Source organism: Tachypleus tridentatus, chromosome 2 (genome assembly GCF_004210375.1).
Source record: "Tachypleus tridentatus isolate NWPU-2018 chromosome 2, ASM421037v1, whole genome shotgun sequence".
In the NCBI taxonomy this organism is placed as follows: Eukaryota; Metazoa; Arthropoda; class Merostomata; order Xiphosura; family Limulidae; genus Tachypleus; species Tachypleus tridentatus.
This window is the reverse complement of record NC_134826.1, coordinates 43,528,249-43,548,601: the sequence shown is the minus strand read 5'-3', so window position 1 is coordinate 43,548,601 and position 20,353 is coordinate 43,528,249. Positions and strand designations below refer to the sequence as shown.

At 32.3% G+C, this 20,353-nt stretch overlaps 1 long non-coding RNA gene across 1 annotated transcript; it reads right to left on the bottom strand.

The window, feature by feature from the left end:
* Nucleotides 1-2,235: 2,235 nt before the first annotated feature.
* Nucleotides 2,236-10,986, bottom strand: LOC143242202 (uncharacterized). Its single transcript, XR_013022564.1, has 3 exons — nucleotides 10,447-10,986; nucleotides 4,791-10,074; nucleotides 2,236-3,740 (listed from the first exon to the last, which is right to left on the bottom strand). It is a non-coding gene; the product is annotated as an uncharacterized LOC143242202 (long non-coding RNA).
* Between the last annotated feature and the right edge of the window lie 9,367 nt (nucleotides 10,987-20,353).

The following is a 20,353-nucleotide window of genomic DNA, read 5'->3' as shown; positions in this document are numbered from 1 at the left end:
TTCTGGTGTGATTAGCAACAAAACCTTTCAAAATCCTCTTGATGTCAGTGATATTCCCTTTGTTGAACCAAACTGTGAGAAAACAAAAGACAGATAAGGGAGAAGACAGTTCAACTCCTTTGATCCTACTCCACCTACAGTCTCCAGAAGTTCTTTGTATCCTTGAGTGTGGCACTTGAAAACGTGAACTTAATATGAGAAACAAGGAACCTTGGTTTTGATTTTATTGTGTATGTACATATTTCACGTGAATAGTGTTTAGAATGGGGACAACTTAAAGATGTCTTACTTATTAGGGTTTAAATGTTTTTTAAAATTCATGCTGATATTGGTAGAACAGGAACTGTGAGAAAACAAAAGACAGATAAGGGAGAAGACAGTTCAACTCCTTTGATCCTACTCCACCTACAGTCTCCAGAAGTTCTTTGTATCCTTGAGTGTGGCACTTGAAAACGTGAACTTAATATGAGAAACAAGTAACCTTGGTTTTGATTTTATTGTGTATGTACATATTTCACGTGAATAGTGTTTAGAATGGGGACACCTTAAAGATGTCTTACTTATTAGGGTTTAAATGTTTTTTTAAAATTCATGCTGATATTGGTAGAACAGGTTGTGTATTTTTGTATTTTTAGAGTGTAATATTTAAATGGTTTTTAAAATTCATGCTGATATTGGTAGAACAGATTGTGTATTTTTAGAGTGTAATATTTAAATGTTTTTAAAATTCATGCTGATATTGGTAGAACAGATTGTGTATTTTTAAAGTGTAATATTTGACTTTATAAAAGTGTAGAGTGAGGGAGTTTCTCAGTTTTTAAATAAAATTACTTTGAAAAATTGGTTCTCGGCCAGACCTGGAATTTATGTGCATTAGTGTGATGTAAGGAATAGGAGCAGAATTGAAGAACACTCTCAAACTTCAAACCATCATACTCCAAAGAAAAGTGTTATTTCTTGAGTTTTGAAGAGGGCAATTTGCACAACTTCTGGTGTGATTAGCAACAAAACCTTTCAAAATCCTCTTGATGTCAGTGATATTCCCTTTGTTGAACCAAACTGTGAGAAAACAAAAGACAGATAAGGGAGAAGACAGTTCAACTCCTTTGATCCTACTCCACCTACAGTCTCCAGAAGTTCTTTGTATCCTTGAGTGTGGCACTTGAAAACGTGAACTTAATATGAGAAACAAGGAACCTTGGTTTTGATTTTATTGTGTATGTACATATTTCACGTGAATAGTGTTTAGAATGGGGACAACTTAAAGATGTCTTACTTATTAGGGTTTAAATGTTTTTAAAATTCATGCTGATATTGGTAGAACAGGTTGTGTATTTTTAGAGTGCAATATTTAAATGGTTTTTAAAATTCATGCTGATATTGGTAGAAAAGGTTGTGTATTTTTAGAGTGTAATATTTAAATGGTTTTTAAAATTCATCCTGATATTGGTAGAACAGATTGTGTATTTTTAGAGTGTAATATTTAAATGTTTTTTAAAATCCATGCTGATATTGGTAGAACAGATTGTGTATTTTTAAAGTGTAATATTTAAATGGTTTTTAAAATCCATGCTGATATTGGTAGAACAGTTTGTGTATTTTTAGAGTGCAATATTTAAATGGTTTTTAAAATTCATGCTGATATTCGTAGAACAGATTGTGTATTTTTAGATTGTAATATTTAAATGGATTTTAAAATTCATGCTGATATTGGTAGAAATGGTTTTAAAATTCATGCTGATATTGGTAGAAATGGTTTTAAAATTCATGCTGGTATTGGTAGAACAGATTGTGTGTTTTTAAAGTGTAATATTTGACTTTATAAAAGTGTAGAGTGAGGGAATTTCTTGGTTTTTAAATAAAATTACTTTGAATTGGTTCTCGGCCTGACCTGAATTTTGAGTTTTGTATATTTTTATTTATACAGATTACTATTACTCTTTCCCTGCTACTTGTCTCAGATTCCTGTTGCACTTTTTGACATTTCTCATGTTCTACTCAAGCTTGTCCTTATTTATGAATATTTCTCAGGTTTCTTTTTGTTAACTGTGTTTTGTCTGTAATAGTTCTTATAATCTTCTCCGTTCTTTTCATCTTCTTACAGATTTATTTAAGTTATTTTATAATAATTTGTCACTTTCCCCACATAATCTGTTTGCTTTCATCATGATTCTTTATCTTATTTTATTAAAATAGCTTGTTTCTTTCATATAATAATTTTAGGGCCAAATATTCTTGATTTTACGTTGTTTTTAATGGTGTTAAAATATATCACGTCATGACGTACACTACACATAAGCGTACAAGAAATGTTAAGTACATAATCTGCAGCATATATTTGAAATTATACATTGTACACAAATTTATTATTTTTCCTTTACAAGTCCTCTAATACGAAAGTATTAAAACTGCAAACCAGAAATATATTTCTCATTTTGAATTTTTCATTAATATTCACAATATGACAAGAGTAGGTGTTTTCTAATAATTACACCATCATCTAACTCGTCAGTTCTAGAGCACAGTAATAGAATAAAGTACATCTAGTACTTTATATCTACAGTTGAAATTCAGATATTTTCACAAGTACCGTTAATACATCATATAACTTCATAACTGAGATTGAAGATTGATTTATTGAATGTCGGTGAAGGGATACAATAAGTTCCTATCGTCCTAGCCAACTACTGTACTGGGTTACTCACTTTATGTGGGAAAGATCAGTGTAAAGTGGAGCATATTGCAAAAAATATGTATTGGTATTTTAAATTTACAGATGACATGCTATCTTAAGAATACAGCTTCCTTTAATTTAATAATGTAATTTTCAATAGAGCATGAAGTTGTGCATTTGTAAAAAAACAAGCACAATTATATTGCCATAACGCAAACCCAAGATAACTATTTTAACAGTTTGTGTGAAATTGGTAAGAGCGAGATAAAAATCAAGTGGGTGCATCCCTCCATTAAAAATATCTTCCAAAACTAAAGAAATTAAATAGAAAACCTTAAAAATTAACTAGAATTGAAGTTGCTCATTGTCATCACTTTTATATAAAGTTAAATCCAAATGATAACCTGACATTAATATAAATAAAAAAGATTTAACCTGCTATAATAAAAACACAAGTTACCAAAATAAAAGTTTTGTGAAACATTACTAAACGATAATAGTATCCTATCTTCAACATTGTCTCCAAACAAAACAGGAACAGTCATTTTTTTATATGCTGCTTATATTATTTATTTTCCACTACCCTGAAACGGGCCTCATTCAAATAAGTACTAATAAAATCCTCCATCTTACATGATTAAAACAAAAAATAGACTCGGTGTAAATCTAACAGTAACATTTCACGCTCAATCATAATTATAATACATTACTTTATACCAGACTTGAAAATGTTTTCTGTATGAATTAATACCTCGCATATCCAACTTCCAAATGCACGAAAACATCAGCAGAGACCACGACCAAACTTTTGTTGTTTTTATTATTTCTCTGTGTAAGACTAGTCATTCCCATTAACTCTTGTGCTACTCTTTTACCAACGAATAGTTGAGTTGATCGTAACATTATAACGCCCACACAGCTGAAAGGGTGACCATGTTTGGTGTGAAGGGGATTCGAATCCTCGACCCTCAAATTACGAGTTGAGTGCCTTAACCACCTGGCCATGCTTCAAACAATCTCTATTAATACTTTGAAGTACGAAGTTTTACAAGTTAGTTGTCATTAACTAGGAAGAAATCAGAAATGCAAAACAGTTATCAATGAATTCATTAAAGCCATTAAAGAAATAGTAAACGAAATTCAACACAGCTATGAAAGACGTTGCCTACGTCGATTATGTATCAACACCCATGACAGGACAGTAGAAACAAACAGAAGAATCCTAATCAAAAACCAGAAGAAGTGGGTACAAATTGATAACACGAGAATCATTCACTCCACTTCTAGAAGTCACAATATCTTTACTTTTAAAAGTTTCCAGAGTCAGGATAGAGAAAATATTTCTCAGAAATTTTTAATCTCTATTTTTGAAAATACTAAGATTGTTTAAGGATATGGCTTGTAGCTTCATGTAACAATTACTCATTTGATAGCATGAATCCATTTTAAAACCAATACAAATTCCAATTACACAAAAGTAAAAAGAATTTAAAGAAAAATTTAATTAAACATATAACTTTGATAATGATAAGTGGAATTCTTTGTAATCAGTGTAACTCAACGACAAGTGGTAAATTAGGTTTCAAGTTTTTATCATTTTAAACAGCTTGTTTGGATGAATAATTCGCAACAATAAGTGAATGGCACCAATTTTAAATATTCTAGAAATTTCAATAAAAATATAGTTATATGATCAAAAACACCATCCATAAAATATTCACCACAACTCTTGTTTTCTTTTATCTTTTTTAATGGTCACAATTTATTGATGAGGTTTGGATTTTATTGAAACAGATATTTCTAGATGACTGTTGATAAATCACTTGGTTTCAGATACTTTACTTAATATTTTAAACAGCTTGCTTGACTAAATGATTCACAAAAATGAATCAGTAGCATTAATGATACATATTACTTACATTCCTGTATAAATGTAGGATTACTGGGGAAATAACATACATTTAAAAACAACATACATGTACTATCAAGATGATTTTTAAACTCTAAGTCAGTTTACTGACATTATATTTACTGCGGTATATCTGCGAACTCTCACTGCTAGAATAGTAAAACTGATGTAGTGAGGGGTGAAGAAGAATATGTTGAAATAGCTTACCATAACAAAATGCCCCCCAGTGGCTCAGTGGTATGTCTGCGGACTTACAATGCTAAAAACTGGATTTCAACACCCGTAATAGGTAGAGTCCAAAGAGACCATTCTGTAGCTTTGCTCTTACTTCCAAACAAACAAAGAATTCTGTAAACATCTTGCCGGCTTACATATTTGCTAAAATTATGTTAGTTAGATATTTTAAAGTAGTATCTATACCAAAAACATAATTTTGATATCAAGTGTCGACTTAACTCACAATAACGATACGGATTTCTTTCCATTGTTTCGTGTATTTCAGTTTTTTTTTACATGATGAAACAACTCATTTCGTCCTTCTTTAAAAAATTAATTTAAACAACTAGTTTTGTATCTATTTTCTTCTCGTAATTATAGAAACGTACTCAAGTTTCTAAAACACCTCATTTACTGTAAATGTTTAATAAAATCACTGTTCTCACAAGACAGTGCTTCCTTCTTGGTCTAAAGAGTATTACACATATGTACTTATTGGAAACGTTTCAGTTTCTTACGTATTTCTTTCTCTCTTTTTTGTTTATTTTTAAATTTAGTTTCTAGGTGATCTACTTCATTATTAAATAACTGATTACCCTACACCACTGCTTTAATTTATTTTCTAGTCACAATTACGGAAACATATGGCCAGGTGGTTAAGGCACTCAACTGGTCATCTGAGGGTTGCGGGTTCGAATCCTCGTCGCACCAAACATGTTCGCCCTTTCAGTTGTGGGGCATTCTAATGGGGCGGTCAATCTCACTATTCGTTGGTAAAAGAGTAGACCAAGAGTTAGCGGTGGGTGGTAATGACTAGCTGCCTTCCATCTAGTCTTACACTGCTAAATTATGAACTGCTAGCTCAGATATGTCTCTTGGAGTTTTGCGCGAAATTAAAAATCAAATGAAAACTTATTCAAAGTTTGCGAATCATTATAATGGAAGTAAGGTATCGTTCGTTTGAAAATTCTACTTTAAATAATATAAATATTCTAAATTAGCAATTATATCTGCATTTAATTAAGTAATAAAACTAAACATTTCTCCCTTGGTTTGCCATCCACATGCTTGAGGGATTAGCTCACGGTTGTGACACAGCACATATTTGACACTCGAGAGTCTTAGTTTTGAGATGTATGGAATAAACGAAACACTCACAAACTTTGTAAAGATGAATTTTTTTTTAAATCTAGAAGTGAAGTAAACATTGCGGCCTAGTCTGATCTTTCATAAGGTTTTATTCGCTTGTAAAGACGCGATTCTGTTTAAAACATAAAATATTTGAAGGCGATTTGTATGTTTTAACGTTACAGTTAATAAAATAACGTTAGCTTGAAAAAGTCCTAGTGCATCAAAGTAGTTATCAATGTTTACAGAATGTTAATAATTTTCTTTTAATTCTGCTATAAATAATTACTAAATAAGTAATTAAACTTACTTCTATACAATGGCTTTAAGAACCTTTTGAATCATCCAATAAAATACATATTTTGTGTAACTAGCAAAACTGCTCATTATAATAGAGGATATGGCCAATTAAAGAATGAATCAGGCTTGCATGTAACAATTTTTTCTTTCAATTTCATTTATGGTGAAAAATAAATGTTTAACATGAATATAAAAATATCTGTCACTACAGTTTAAATCAAATAATAAAGAACTTAATAATAAAAATAATTATTGCAATTGTCCTAACTCTTTCGAAAGCTATCATTTTCTTTAACACAAATGTCTTTTAATATTGCTCATACAGTCTCTGTTCATAAGCTGAATTTGATTCTAGATAAAATCAGCCACAGTGAAATTAAAAAATGGAATAACAAATTAAAGTGTCAAAAATGACAAGGTGTTTTGTGTAAAAGAACTAGTGTCCAACTGCATCTCTGAAAAAAAGGTCTACAGAATTGTTGTATTTGTTTCTTGAAGTGTTTTGTTTTTATGCCTAGAAAGTTCTCTGTTAATGATTCAATATATAGATGAATTTCACCATACCAAAATTAAAAAGAAAGAACACGAAAAAAGTTAGGGAGAACAGAATAGGTACATAATGTATATGCACAAGTAAATTTCAAAATGATGCATTTGAGTTATTACCTACAGTAGTTCTCAAAGTTTGTACTCAATTACTTTTAGGTACACTGATGGAGCTGTGATTAAACTTTTATTTAACTTTACTTTCATTAGGTAAGTACCAAGTACATCATTTGTACCAAATGTAAGCAGAAACAGTTCTGTTACTGTTGTTAACTTCTAATTACACTTCAGTAATTGCTAAAAAGTGCTAAAAAGTTTGAGAGATATGGCTTATGAAAACATAATGCAAGAAATTGGGCTACAAACTGTTGAATATGAAATTTCACAAAAGGTATAAGCTTTTAATACAAGTTACAAATCCATGCTAAATAAAATACAAATTTTTAAATCAAGACAATTATCTTTACAGATAATTAGTTGGTTTACTAATTCCTTGGAATGTAACACAGCTTTAAATTTAACTTCTTCACAAACATATTACATTGCAAACTAAATTACTGTACATTGCAACTTAAAACTAATTATGAATGAAACTTGCTTTATTAACAGGTTATTACAAAAAATTATAATTTTGTTCACATATTATAACGAAAAATTTATAGGTCAGGATCATGGATAAGTAGTTGTATTTTTTAAGTATATTTAATATACAAGTCTGTTTGATCATTTGTTTGTTTTTTAATTTTGCACAAAGCTACTCGAAGGTTATCTGTACTAGCTGTCTTTAATTTAGCAGTATAAGATTAGGAGAAAGGTAGCTAGTCATCACCACCCACCGCCAACTCTTGGGCTACTCTTTTACCAAGGAATAGTGGGTTTCACCCTCACATTACGAGTCAAAGGCCTTAACCCACCTGGCCATGCCAGCTTAAGTCTGTTTGAAATAAATGCCAAATAATACCAGGGAGTTACAAGATCTTAATATTACACTTATCATATGCATGTTAAGTTAGTATTTAAGTCTATTTAAAATAAATAAAAAATAATGGTGCTAAAATGAGGTCTGAAAAAATTATTTATAAATTATTTAAATAATATTTAAATATCATTGCAAATAATATACATAGTTCCTGTTATGTAGATTCCATACAGTTGAAAGAATATATATATTTTTTATTTCTACCTATTATATGAAAAATTATTTAAGAAATCAGAGAAGCACTACATTCTTCTATTTACTTAAATAACAAAAAGGACGATAGTATTTACTGCCATCATCGGTCTTGAAAGCTAACTATCTTGAGAGCTTTTGAGAGTTTTTCATACTTTTAAAATTTGATAACAGATGTACAAAACAAAATTGTTATGAAATTATTTATTAAGCTTTGTAAACAAAATATTTCTGCTTTGTCAACAGTCTTCAGTTTAACTGTTGAAAAACTATTTCTTTTTATACCTTTTTTCTAAAATAATACTAAGGTTAATTATATTTTTTCAAGACACACATACTTGTAATAGGAAAATTCTGTGGTGTTAAACCTATATATTTATTGGTATATTCTGACAAGAAAAACTTTCTTTTTATTAATTACATGCCATCTAGATCTGGCACAGCCAGGTAATTAAGACACTCAACTCGTAATCTGAGGGTCCTACCAAACATATTCACCCTTACAGCAGTGGGGGGAGTTATACAGTGCAGACAATCGCATTATTCGTTGGTAAAAAAGTAGCCCAAAAGTTGGCAGTGGGTGGAGATGGATAGCTGCCTTCTCTCTTGTCTGACACTGCTAAATTAGGGATGGCTAGAGCAGATAGCACTCATTTAGCTTTGCACAAAACTCACATCATCTAGCGATGGTAAAAATAGCGTGTATTAAAGAGTGAAAATTTGTTCTATTTGGTCGTGAATTTTCATGCTTATGTTAAGTTCTTTAAATTATGAAAGGTATAATATACAAGTACAAAGAAAATGAAGAACCTGAAAAAATATTTTGGGGGAATTTCAAAAAACATAAAATTATGTGTTTCTTTTGAACAAAGTAGTTGACTTATTGCTGCAGGTTATGATTATACCCACTGGATATGATACTGAATAAAATAGTTGATTAACCATTGTAACTTATGATCTTTCTGAAGACACCTTCCTTCTGAATAAAATAGTTAAATTTCCACTCAAAATAGTGATCTATATCCATACTAGTTATTTATTCTTCTCCAGTTTCATTACTTTTGAACAGAACAATTGATTGACAACTGTAGATAGTGAATTACCTGATATGTTGCTGCTAAACAAACTGTTTCTCTTACTACTGCAAGTACTGAGCTTTATTTAGATTCATTTCACTGAAGAAAACATTTCATATACCACGGGGAAATAGCACTCAGTCCCTAGAATTATTCCAACTAAGCAAAACAGCTGACTTACTTTAGCGGGAAGTGATCTCTCCAGAGTTGTTGCTACTGAACAAAATAATTGACTCACCTCTGAAAATAGTGATTTCTCCCTGGACTCTTCCACTCTGAACAAAATATTTCATATACAACAACAGGTCATTATCTTTTTCACTCTAAGATTCATAGAGAACAAAAACATTTACCTACCACTTCTTGTAGCAAACAGTCTAATGACTTTTTTTACACAACAAAATAGTTCACTTACTAATGCAAGTAGTGATTTGTCTCTAGAAAATTGTTCATTTGACACTGCAGGTAGTGATTTATTTCAAGACTTCTCATTCTCAACCACATGCTCGCTCCGCGAGTACAGCGATAAGTCTACGGATTTACAACACTAAAATCAGGGGTCCGATTCCCCTCGGTGGGCTTAGCAGATAGCTTTGCTATAGGAAAAATACAAACACACACATTCAACCATATACTTGATTTTTTCACTGAAGGTAGTGATGTCTCCAGTCTTGTTTCAATGATATAAATAGTTGGCTTACCATTTCCAGTACTGAGCTTTCTTTGGATTTGTTTCTGCTGAAGAAATTATATATTTGCCATTGCAAATATTAACCTGTCTTTAAAATTATTCTATCTTAGAAAATCAGTTGATTTAGTGTAGGAGGTAGTGATTTCTCTCCAGACTTATTTCTTCTGAACAAAATAGTTTATTTTCCATTGGAACTACTGATCATTCTCAAAACTGTTCTTTCTAAACATAATAGTTGTATTTCCACTTGAAGTGATGATCTACCTCCAGACTTGTTATTTAGCTTTTTCCAGTTCCATTACTTCTGAACAAAATAGTTGACTTAGTACTGCAGGTAGGGATTTATCTCCAGGCTTTTTCCTTCTGAAAAAAAAAAAACTAGTTGACCTAACACTGCAGGTAATGATCCTTCTTTAGTCTCGTTACTTCTAAACCAAAATAACTGACCTATTGCTGCAGGAAGTTATCTATCTCCACCATTGTTACTTTTGAACAAAGTAGTTGAATTTCCGCTTCAAGTAATGATCTATCTCCAACCTCGTTGCTTCTTCACAAATAGTTTACTTACCGCTCTAGATAGACATCTGTCTCTAGACTCCTTTCTTCTCAATAAAACTATTGACACTCTACTGTAAGTAATAATCTATTTCCAACATTCTTGGTAATGCACAAAATGACTGACTTTCCACTGGAATTAATGTGACTCGTTGCTACTGAACAAATTAATTGACTTACCACTTAAAATAATGATCTTTAATGATGGTTTGGGTCTTTCAGAGGCTTGTCGTTGACAGTCCCCCTATCAAAACGTTCCTAGTAAAACAACTCCTACTGATATTGTATCTTTGTTAATCTAAAGATGACCTAAGAAGGTCGAAACGTTGTTCTCTGTTTTATTAGTAAAAGTATTAATTCTCACACCAGCAGTCCTGAAATACATTTTTACTTCAAGTGGGTTACTCGTCATCACAAATTACTCCTACTGATATTGCTTTCTGGTAACAGTTTGTGAAACCATGACTCACGTGACCTCCTAGACTCCTGATGTATAAGGCCACATGACCGCATTAACAGTTTCGACAAGTTAACGACATAGATGGTTTGAGAAAAGTGTTTTTACTTCTTTACCTAATAAACAAGGATATATTTGACTTGGTATAGACATCAGGCAGAATGGTATTAAAGGATAAAAAGAAAAGGTACTTTATAAGCGCAAAACACTGTTACACAAACGACCATCCCACATAACACTTTTAATAGGCAAAAACATAAGATTACCCAATATATTGAAGTATGTGGCCCACTACCAGTAATTAACTGCTAAAAAAACAAATAGGCAATTTGAAAGGTATATCAGAGGATAACGATGCGAAATTGAACTAGTGTCAATAACGACCCATTGGTGCTTCAGAGAATGTTTTACTATTAGTAATCACAAAACTAAGTCCCATGAGAAGATAAGAGATAATTACACATTCACATCTGCATTTATAATTCGCTTTTCCGCGTGTCTCACTGATTTTCATTTATATTTGCTTTAATAATATTTCAGGTACTTAAGAAAAGCCGCAATCCGTTTTTTTATGCCAAAACAGTTTAACAAAATTTAAAAAGAATTCAGTGTAATGGCTTTTATTGTTCATTTATGAAAAACATTAAATTGTCGATTTGGCAGATCCTTACCAACACATTTTCTCACCCGTAACTGTGGAATTATTAATGAAAGTAAGATATATTGATTTAAGAAAGATTTAAATTAGTTAAGGAGATCTAAAACGTGATTATTTTGATAGTTTCAGGAATCTTCGTGTCTCGAATGAGAGACATTGAAACCATAACTTTACTATCCGGATTGAAGAAAACAGGAGATGAAATTTTAGAAGTAGATGACGTCAAACAGGAAGACATAACAGAAGTGAACAAATTAATAATAAAAAATAACAAGATATTCCTGACAATCTTACCATATTGTAATCTAAAGAACGTTTGAAACTGTACCTGAACATTACAAAGATCTTCGTTTAAACACCATTTTTTAGTTATTCTTTATAGACGTCTCCTCTAATGCTGTTTTTTATTAATCATATTTTCTGTGTATTTATATATGTGATGTATTAAAAATTATATAAATTGTTTGTTTTGGAATTCCGCGCAAAACTACACGAGGGCTATCTGCGCTAGCCGTCCCTAATTTAGCAGTGTAAGACTAGAGGGAAGGCAGCTAGTCATCACCACCCACCGCCAACTCTTGGGCAACTCTTTTAACAATGAATAGTGGGATTGACTGTCACGTTATAACACCCCCACGGCTAAAAGGGCAAGCATGTTTGGTGTGATGGGGATTCGAACCTCCGACCCTCAGATTACGAGTCAAATGCCTTAACACAACTGGCCATGCCGGGCCTGGAAAAGTTTGTGAGGAAATAGAAATTCCTACTTCATCACAAATGTTTTTCATATGGCAAAGCTACAAAAGGAAATATCCACTGTACCTACCGAGGGAAATCGAACCCTTAACTTCAGCATTGTAAATCCTTATTTATCATTAATTATGAAAATACATTGAGTTGAAACCTTCTTGCCTTACGATACAATAGATAAAGAGCAAGATAAGCCATCAACTATATTTATTAGATTTTGTTTATACCTTACAGGATTTCCAATTTATGAGCTTTCACGAAGAAAAGTAATTAATAATTTGTTATGAACCTAAAGTGTCTTATTAGGTCAAAAATTCCTCTAATGGCCCACAAAATGTCTGCGTGATTCCAATGCTAGAAACCAGGTTTCGATATCTGTGATGGGCAGAGCATAGATAGCCCATGATGTAGTTTTATGCTAAATTCCAAACAAACAGTGCAAAATAATATTTCTTATGTCAACAATACTTGAACTACGAACCATCTTATACTTTATTTTAGCATGCGTGCAACCTAGTGAAAACTACCAATGTCCTGAAGGATTCGTACTGAGAAATAACCTGTGTTGTAAGTTGTGCTTTCCTTCAAAGCGTTTATATGTGTGATCAGTATTTGTGAATTCTAATTTTTAAATAAATCGAAAAAGGAAAAACTGTTTTGAACAAACTAAGCAGTAAATTAATTATTATATATTTTATCCATTATTTTTATTTTAATTGCCAAAGTTAACATTGTTTACATTTCAAGCTTTTTTCTTAGATCCAAGTCAACGAGGAACGGAGGAAGAAACATACGTTCCTTCACCAAGGAAAAGTAAGTTATGCTACATATAAGATTACGTAAAACGTACCATAAACGTAAGAAAATATGTGTGGAAAGGTTGGTGACAAAATGTCGTGATGGAAAAATATTACTGTGACGATGTTTGTGTTGACGTGTGTTGTTCTTTCTTCCCATTAAATTTCTTCAATCCCTTATTCATGAAGGTAAAACATGTAGTAATGTGTGAAGACCCGATCTCTTATAATATTCTAATACATTGTAGACATTATTTTTCTATTCTAAATAATGAATCTCTTACCATTTCACCACTCATTCACAGTTTGAGCTTTTCTGTTGTCTGAAGTAAATTTTTGGACCAGTAATTGTATGCCATAAGTATTTTTCTCCTCCTTGTATTGTTGTATTATTTAAACCTTGACTATTTTAGAAAAACTGGTTGACTAGAGCAGAGTTTTAGATTTGTTTACAACAAAAAGACCGTCCATGTTCTTTACCTTTGAATTGTTACCGATAGTTTTTCAATATATTCTCTTTCGTTTGTAGTTCATTTAGAAACTGGTTACATATTTCTTTGAATAGTGAAACATATAAACAGTATTCAGTTTACAAATTGCTAGTAAGTCAGTGTCAACAAACATAGATCCTTGGAAGTCTGAGAACCCGTTACTTTTGCCTTTTGTCTTGTTACGAATATATATATATCTGCTGTAATGATGGTCAGTCACGTGACGCATCAAATGATCATCCTGAGTGGATATGAAAACACAGTCAGTGTATTTGGTTGTCATAAGATATGATAAGTAAATATCTTTACTTGGATTATCAAGGAAGAAAGTAAATCTAAAGTGATACTTTACACTTCTTTACCTGTACTGTTTTATCCATGTGCATTAAACTTATACGTGTTTTAATAAAGAATGGAACTTCTTCGATTCCAGTAACTCAGAACGCTGTGGTTATCTTGTTATTTTCACTGTAAGTATACCAAATGAAACGTAGCCTCCTCCAATACTATCATATAAGAAAAACTAATTGCACTTAACTAACTTTCTTTTTAACTTGTATTTTTCCATTTCAGCACCATCCATATTAGAATATCCGATTCTATTGGTAATTGCTGCAGTAGGAATACCACTTTTGTTAATTTCTTTAAGGCAAGAACAAAACAGTATTTTTTATGTTTTGTTGAATAGATCTTAATATAATTTCTATGTTATTAATAGTTGAACCATGTGTGTATATACTTAATAATGAATTTAAATGGGCTGAAAAATAAAAAAAAATATTAGTTACTTTCTTTTAATTAGAATGATAAATAATCAAAAGGTTACAAACGCTTGCATTAATAAGAAATATATAAGGGGAAATTAGCATCATTAGTTTACAATAAAGTGTATTTTAAGTGTGGAGATTCACTTAAAGCTTAAATTGTGGACCACATTTTACAATACTACAAGTTATTCTGATGAAAACATTCTTTGTAAGTATGTTATTGTTCAACCTGTTTTTTTTATATGTAAATACAATAAGGTACTATGCGTGTCAGTAGAAATACTTGAAATTCAAACGTGTAAAATATGGGTAACCTAAACTATTACAATTCGGGTACTTGGAAAACACTTGAGATAAATATAAAAGGCATTTTCATTCAAAAGGGTTCTTTAACTAGTTAATGATTTTCAGTTTATTTCAATATGATCTTAAAATTGAAATTATTAGCGAGCATAATAATTATTAAATTATTCCTCTTGAGCTATAGCATTTTATTCTGAACCCGCTTTGGCCTGGCGCGTAAGGCGTGCGACTCGTAATCCGAGGGTCGCGGGTTCGCGCCCGCGTCGCGCTAAACATGCTCACCCTCCCAGCCGTAGGGGTGTATAATGTTACGGTCAATCCCACTATTCGTTGGTAAAAGAGTAGCCCAAGAGTTGGCGGTGGGTGGTGATGACTAGCTGCCTTCCCTCTAGTCTTACACTGCTAAATTAGGGACAGATAGCCGTCGAGTAGCTTTGTGCGAAATTTCCAAACAAACTGAACCCGCTTATTTCAGTGTTATATGTTCATATACTTACTGACGTTCCACTGGGAGAGAACGTCTCTGTGACTGTCGTTGCTAAATATTATTATTTCTAGATTATAATTATATTCCATTTTAAATTGACATAACACTGATGTAGAAAGAAGAGTCAAATTAAATCATCTATGTTATTTATTAGCGCTTTTCTTTTGTAGTGTCATTATTTGGAAGTGTAATTGTTGTAGATGTAAAACAGTAAAATCAGTGAACACAGAAGACCATGCGAATAAAGATGACAGAAAAAATATTAAATATTCACCTATAGCACAAAAAGATGAAGATCAGTCTGTTAATAGAAACGAGAAGAGAAAATGTAAAAGTGTAAAAGAGAAGAGGGCCAAAAAAGTTCGGAATTTTCATCTTCCTGAAGTAAGTATTGTGATAACGGGAAATGTCATCACATTTCATACCGATTGTCTGGGACTTACAATGCTATAAACCGGCTATCGATAGCCGTGGTGGGTAGAGCACAAGTAGACGAACATAACAAGAATGTAATATACCTTCAGTCACATATATTTACTTACTTTCAAAACATTTTTATGCTGGTGTTCTGCGTGAAGTTTAGACACCGTTATAGGTATTAAGGCTATAAACTTTACACTCTAATCTTCCACCTTATAAGAAACGTTTCAATTAAATGGTGCGGTATCGATTTTTAGAAGGAAATTGTAGTCGGTTTAAATGGATACTTGATAACAGCTTCTAGAGACGTTGTGTGTAGATATATACATATAATACAGGTTTCTTCTTTATCATTGCAGCTATCTCAAAACATTTTCGAAATTGTTGTACTCTATTGACTCTGTTTATGAGTCATGTGTTTTCACAGTTATTGCGCTATTGACACAGTTACGGATGAATCTTAACTTGGTATAGGTATACAACAACAACTTTATGCCATGTCACTTAGCAAATAAAGTACAACCTGATATTCTTGTTAATCTATGTACTCAAAGTATAAAGTGAAATGTATGAACAACAAAATTGTAAATTTTACATATTTTCTACTGTATTAACATTTGGGAAGATATATGAAAGATGCTTCTAATATGGCCATTTTAAAACCGTTCCACTTGGACAGAAGCTGTTTCAAATTATAGTTTTAAGCCAGCTACGGGGAAAGGAAGGCGTTTTATCAGTATTTTATCTCATGGTTTTCATTGATCTGGTCACATATAAGGGAGACAATTCTTCATGTCGTTAGATAACTTTTCATTAATTATGAATTTACGTAAATTCCGTTCAGGGGACTAGTACTTACGCTAGTATATAATAATATTTTCTTCATTACCATTCAACCCGTCTCGAAACCTTCAATAAATGTTTATTCTATAGATTTGTAATATATGACTCTGTTTATGAGTCATTACCTCGTAAAGTTGGCTCTCATTCATTCCATTTAGTAGTAGAGAGACATATATACGTATGATATATAATGTGAGGACTTCCATCCTTCATATACTACAACTGCTAATTTAGTAGTGTAAGACTAGAGAGAAGGCAGCTAGTCATCACCACCCACCGACTCTTGAGCTATTATTTTGCCAACGAATAGTGGGATTGACCGTCACATTATAATGTTCCAACGGTTGAAAGGGCGAGCATGTTCGGTGTGACGGGGATTCGAACCCACGACCTTGGGATTACGAGCCAAGCGCCTTAACCACCTGGCCATGCCGGGACATTTATATTTGCTTATTTTCTTTTGCTGTTTCACAAACCGGCATTAGCCAAATTTTCTTTGCTTGGATAACTGTAGAACTTTGATGTATCTTATCTGATGTTCAAACCCCTTTCGTCATGCCAAAATTTTAAACAGCAGAAATTCTCTAACAAGTTTACATTTATGCTAGCTAAAAACTTTCAACTTAAAAACACTGGACTCATTTTCGCACCACATAGAGTTAAAAATGTATTTTATTTTACTTTTTATGAAGTATCATTATTATCGTGTTTGTATTCTTCTTGCGCTTTAGTTCAAATCGATGTTGATGAATTTCGCAGCGTCATCTTGATGTTAAACTGCTTCCAAACAAATATTAAAATATTCGAATTTTAAATGCAAAGGTTTTGTTTGTTCGTTTGTTTTGGAATTTCGCACAAAGCTACTCGAGGGCTATCAGTGCTAGCCGTCCCTAATTTAGCAGTGTAAGACTAGAGGGAAGGCAGCTAGTCATCACCACCCACCGCCAACTCTTGGGCTACTCTTTTACCAACAAATAGTGGGATTGACCGTCACATTATAACGCTCCCACGGCTGGGAGGGCGAGCATGTTTGGCGCGATGCGGGCGCGAACCCGCGACCCTCGGATTACGAGTCGCACGCCTTACGCGCTAGGCCATGCCAGGCCCTTAAATGCAAAGGCACCCATAGATTTTGGACATCTGGTAGAGCCCAGTAATAAGACCGAATACTTATAACTCTAATAGTCTGGTATTAATGCTCTTGGTGAGCATTTTCTGATAAAGAAAACCAACAAAAACAACGTGGAGTGAAATTCTCGATAATTGCAGCGACTACATTAAAATATACATCACGCAATTTATCATTCTCAAAAGTTTAGTTGTTAGTACCAACGTTTTTTATTTCAATTTCATTTTTAGTTTGATTATTTTTGAAATTCTCAAATTTCTAATATCGCTTGTTAGTAATTGTTTACATTTTGTTCTGTTTAGTACTAGAGAAATATGATACTTTCTACAGAGTTTTTTCCCGAAGTAAAGTTGTAAATATTTCTATATGCATAAGATAAACATTCCCTTCCCTTTTTACTTATTAGAAATCAATTTATAGAGTCAATTAGTTTGCTCACAATTTGGATATTTCAATAAAAGTGTTGTTCGAAAACGTATTTTAATTGATATCCACTAAATTGATTTAGCCCAGTTATCGGTAGTTTCATTGTATTAATTTCCAAGAGGTAATTTATATGTAATTATAACTAACATCAACCTATCATGATTCTTGTTATTTTTAGAAAGAAACAAAGGCGAATGTTTTTATCAATAGGAAGGACATCCAAAATAGTAATGCCTCAAGTAAAATAACAATCATTATCACGAGTCTTGAAGGATCACATGCCAAATATTTTATAACAACACAGCCTCATAAATATCAACCAATAATCTCATATATATCGAAAACTCTGTTAACTGAAAGGAAGAAGGTATCTTCACATTGTAAACGTTCCAACAAATTTAAGAAATATAAAAAAATGAGACCATCTTACTTCAAAGAACTGCGGGATTTGTTTCACGAAAGGAAATCATCAGAATCAGAGTGTTCAGAGGACTAGAGTAGATAGAAAAATTGAGAAAAGTAAGCTCCTGAAACATATTTAGATCCACAAGAAGATTTTGACTAGTGTTTAACTGAATTAGAAAGCCAGATGCGAGACAACAACAGAAGAACTTCCATGATCAGACGATTTTCTTCACTTATAAGAGACAGTGGAACTCGATTTATGTTTTATTGTCCCGAATTTTCACAAAATTCACATCGATAAAAAAATTAAAATAAAATCTATGTAAATAGAAAATAAAAAGTTATAGAGTATTTAAAAATTGCCTGTTTTATCGCTTTGAAAATCCATGTTTGTTCCAAAGAAAATGATTATTTATTACAGAAGCTTTAAAAATTATAAGTTCACTGTAGATACACATGTTGGGGAAAGAATGATTTCAAATTAGTAATTAATATTTTTTGGATATACAAAACTGTTTAGTTTAAGTTATTATTCAATTTACTTGGTGAGTTAATATTTAATGATTTTAAAAAAAATCATAGCAAGAGTGTTGAAAGTGATTATTTAAGTTTGGTTGTATAACGTGGTAAGTTTGTTTGTTTGCCACGTTATACAAACAAACTTAAATAATCACTTTCAACACTCTTGCTATGACTTTTTGATAGCCCTCGAGTAGCTTTGTGCTAACCGTCCCTAGTTTAGTAGTGTAAGACTAGAGGGAAGGCAGCTAGTCATCACCACCCACCGCCAACTCTTGGGCTACTCTTTTACCAACGAATAGTGGGATTGACCGTCACATTATAACGCCACCACGACTGAAAGGGCGAGCATGTTTGGCGCGACAGAGATGCGAATCCGCGACCATCAGATTACGAGTCGCACGCCTTAACACGCTTGGCCATGCCGGGTCCATCGTGGTAAAAGTCGTACATTGTGTGAGTCAATTATTGACGCCAAGTTACTGTATTCTTGATGTTTCCTCAAGTTTGTATTGTTACACTCAAACGTCACTGCGTAGTTTACAGAAAGTTTGAGGCCTCAATGAACAATTTATAAATATATGGGCTACCAACCAAATGTTAACTAGATTGAGAAAAATTGTTCTTTTCTCAGAAAATTAGTCATGAGAGAAAACGTGAAGTTAGCTGGTGTGAGAATAGTTAACCATATCGAGCGATATGATAAAGTTAGTTTCAAAGTTTAATAAATATAATAATTTGTATTGTAAAAGGGGGATAAATATTAATTGAACCATTCTCTGTGGATTTTGATGAGAAGTAGACAATTTTTTAAAGTTATGATATAACTCTTGTAACCTATGGGGTACTTACTAAGTAAATAATTTACTAATAGTACTGTGAGTAAAAGAAAGTACCGTGAGAAAAAGAGTTTATATTGTCAATTATATTCTAAAGTAATTGAATCAGCCTCAGTAGATATTTGAAAATAAAAATTAATTATTTAGAGTTTTGGATACAACTGTGATATTTCATGGTGTAAATAATTTTTGTACATACGTTTGTCTTATTTTGAAGAGATTATTATTTAAAACAAAAACTGGTACTTGACTAGAAACAGGAGTCTACCAAAGGTTACATGGGGCTAACAGACAAATGGTTAAAGAAATGTAATATTTGTTATAAAATATGTAACGCTGCGAAGGAATGGAAGTCCATAACAAACAAGCAACAGCAGAAATCTCAGCATAAAGCTGCTATAGCAACTTCTATAGATGGTGTTGTTAAGAAACTGGAAAAGTTTGACTGTAAGCATAGATGCTGCTGCTAAAAGAAACAGAATCAATAAAAGATGCCCGATTTACTATGAGAAGGAAGTTCCATTTCCATGGTTAATCAGTACACGACTAACAATCGACTTAATTTAACAAATGGATCAACAGTGCCAATAGTGATTGGAGCATGTTACAGATTATCAGAAGTACCAGCAAATCACAACATGCCAGTGAGTGAAGAATATGTTCGGGACAAAAGAGTGAAGTGCCTACAAGAAATTGTTTGCAGTAGTGAGAACCAGTCTACTATATTATGACCAAATGTGAGTCTGTGTGTGTACTTATTGATGGGACAATGAGAAAGTGTCCCATAAGAAAATAA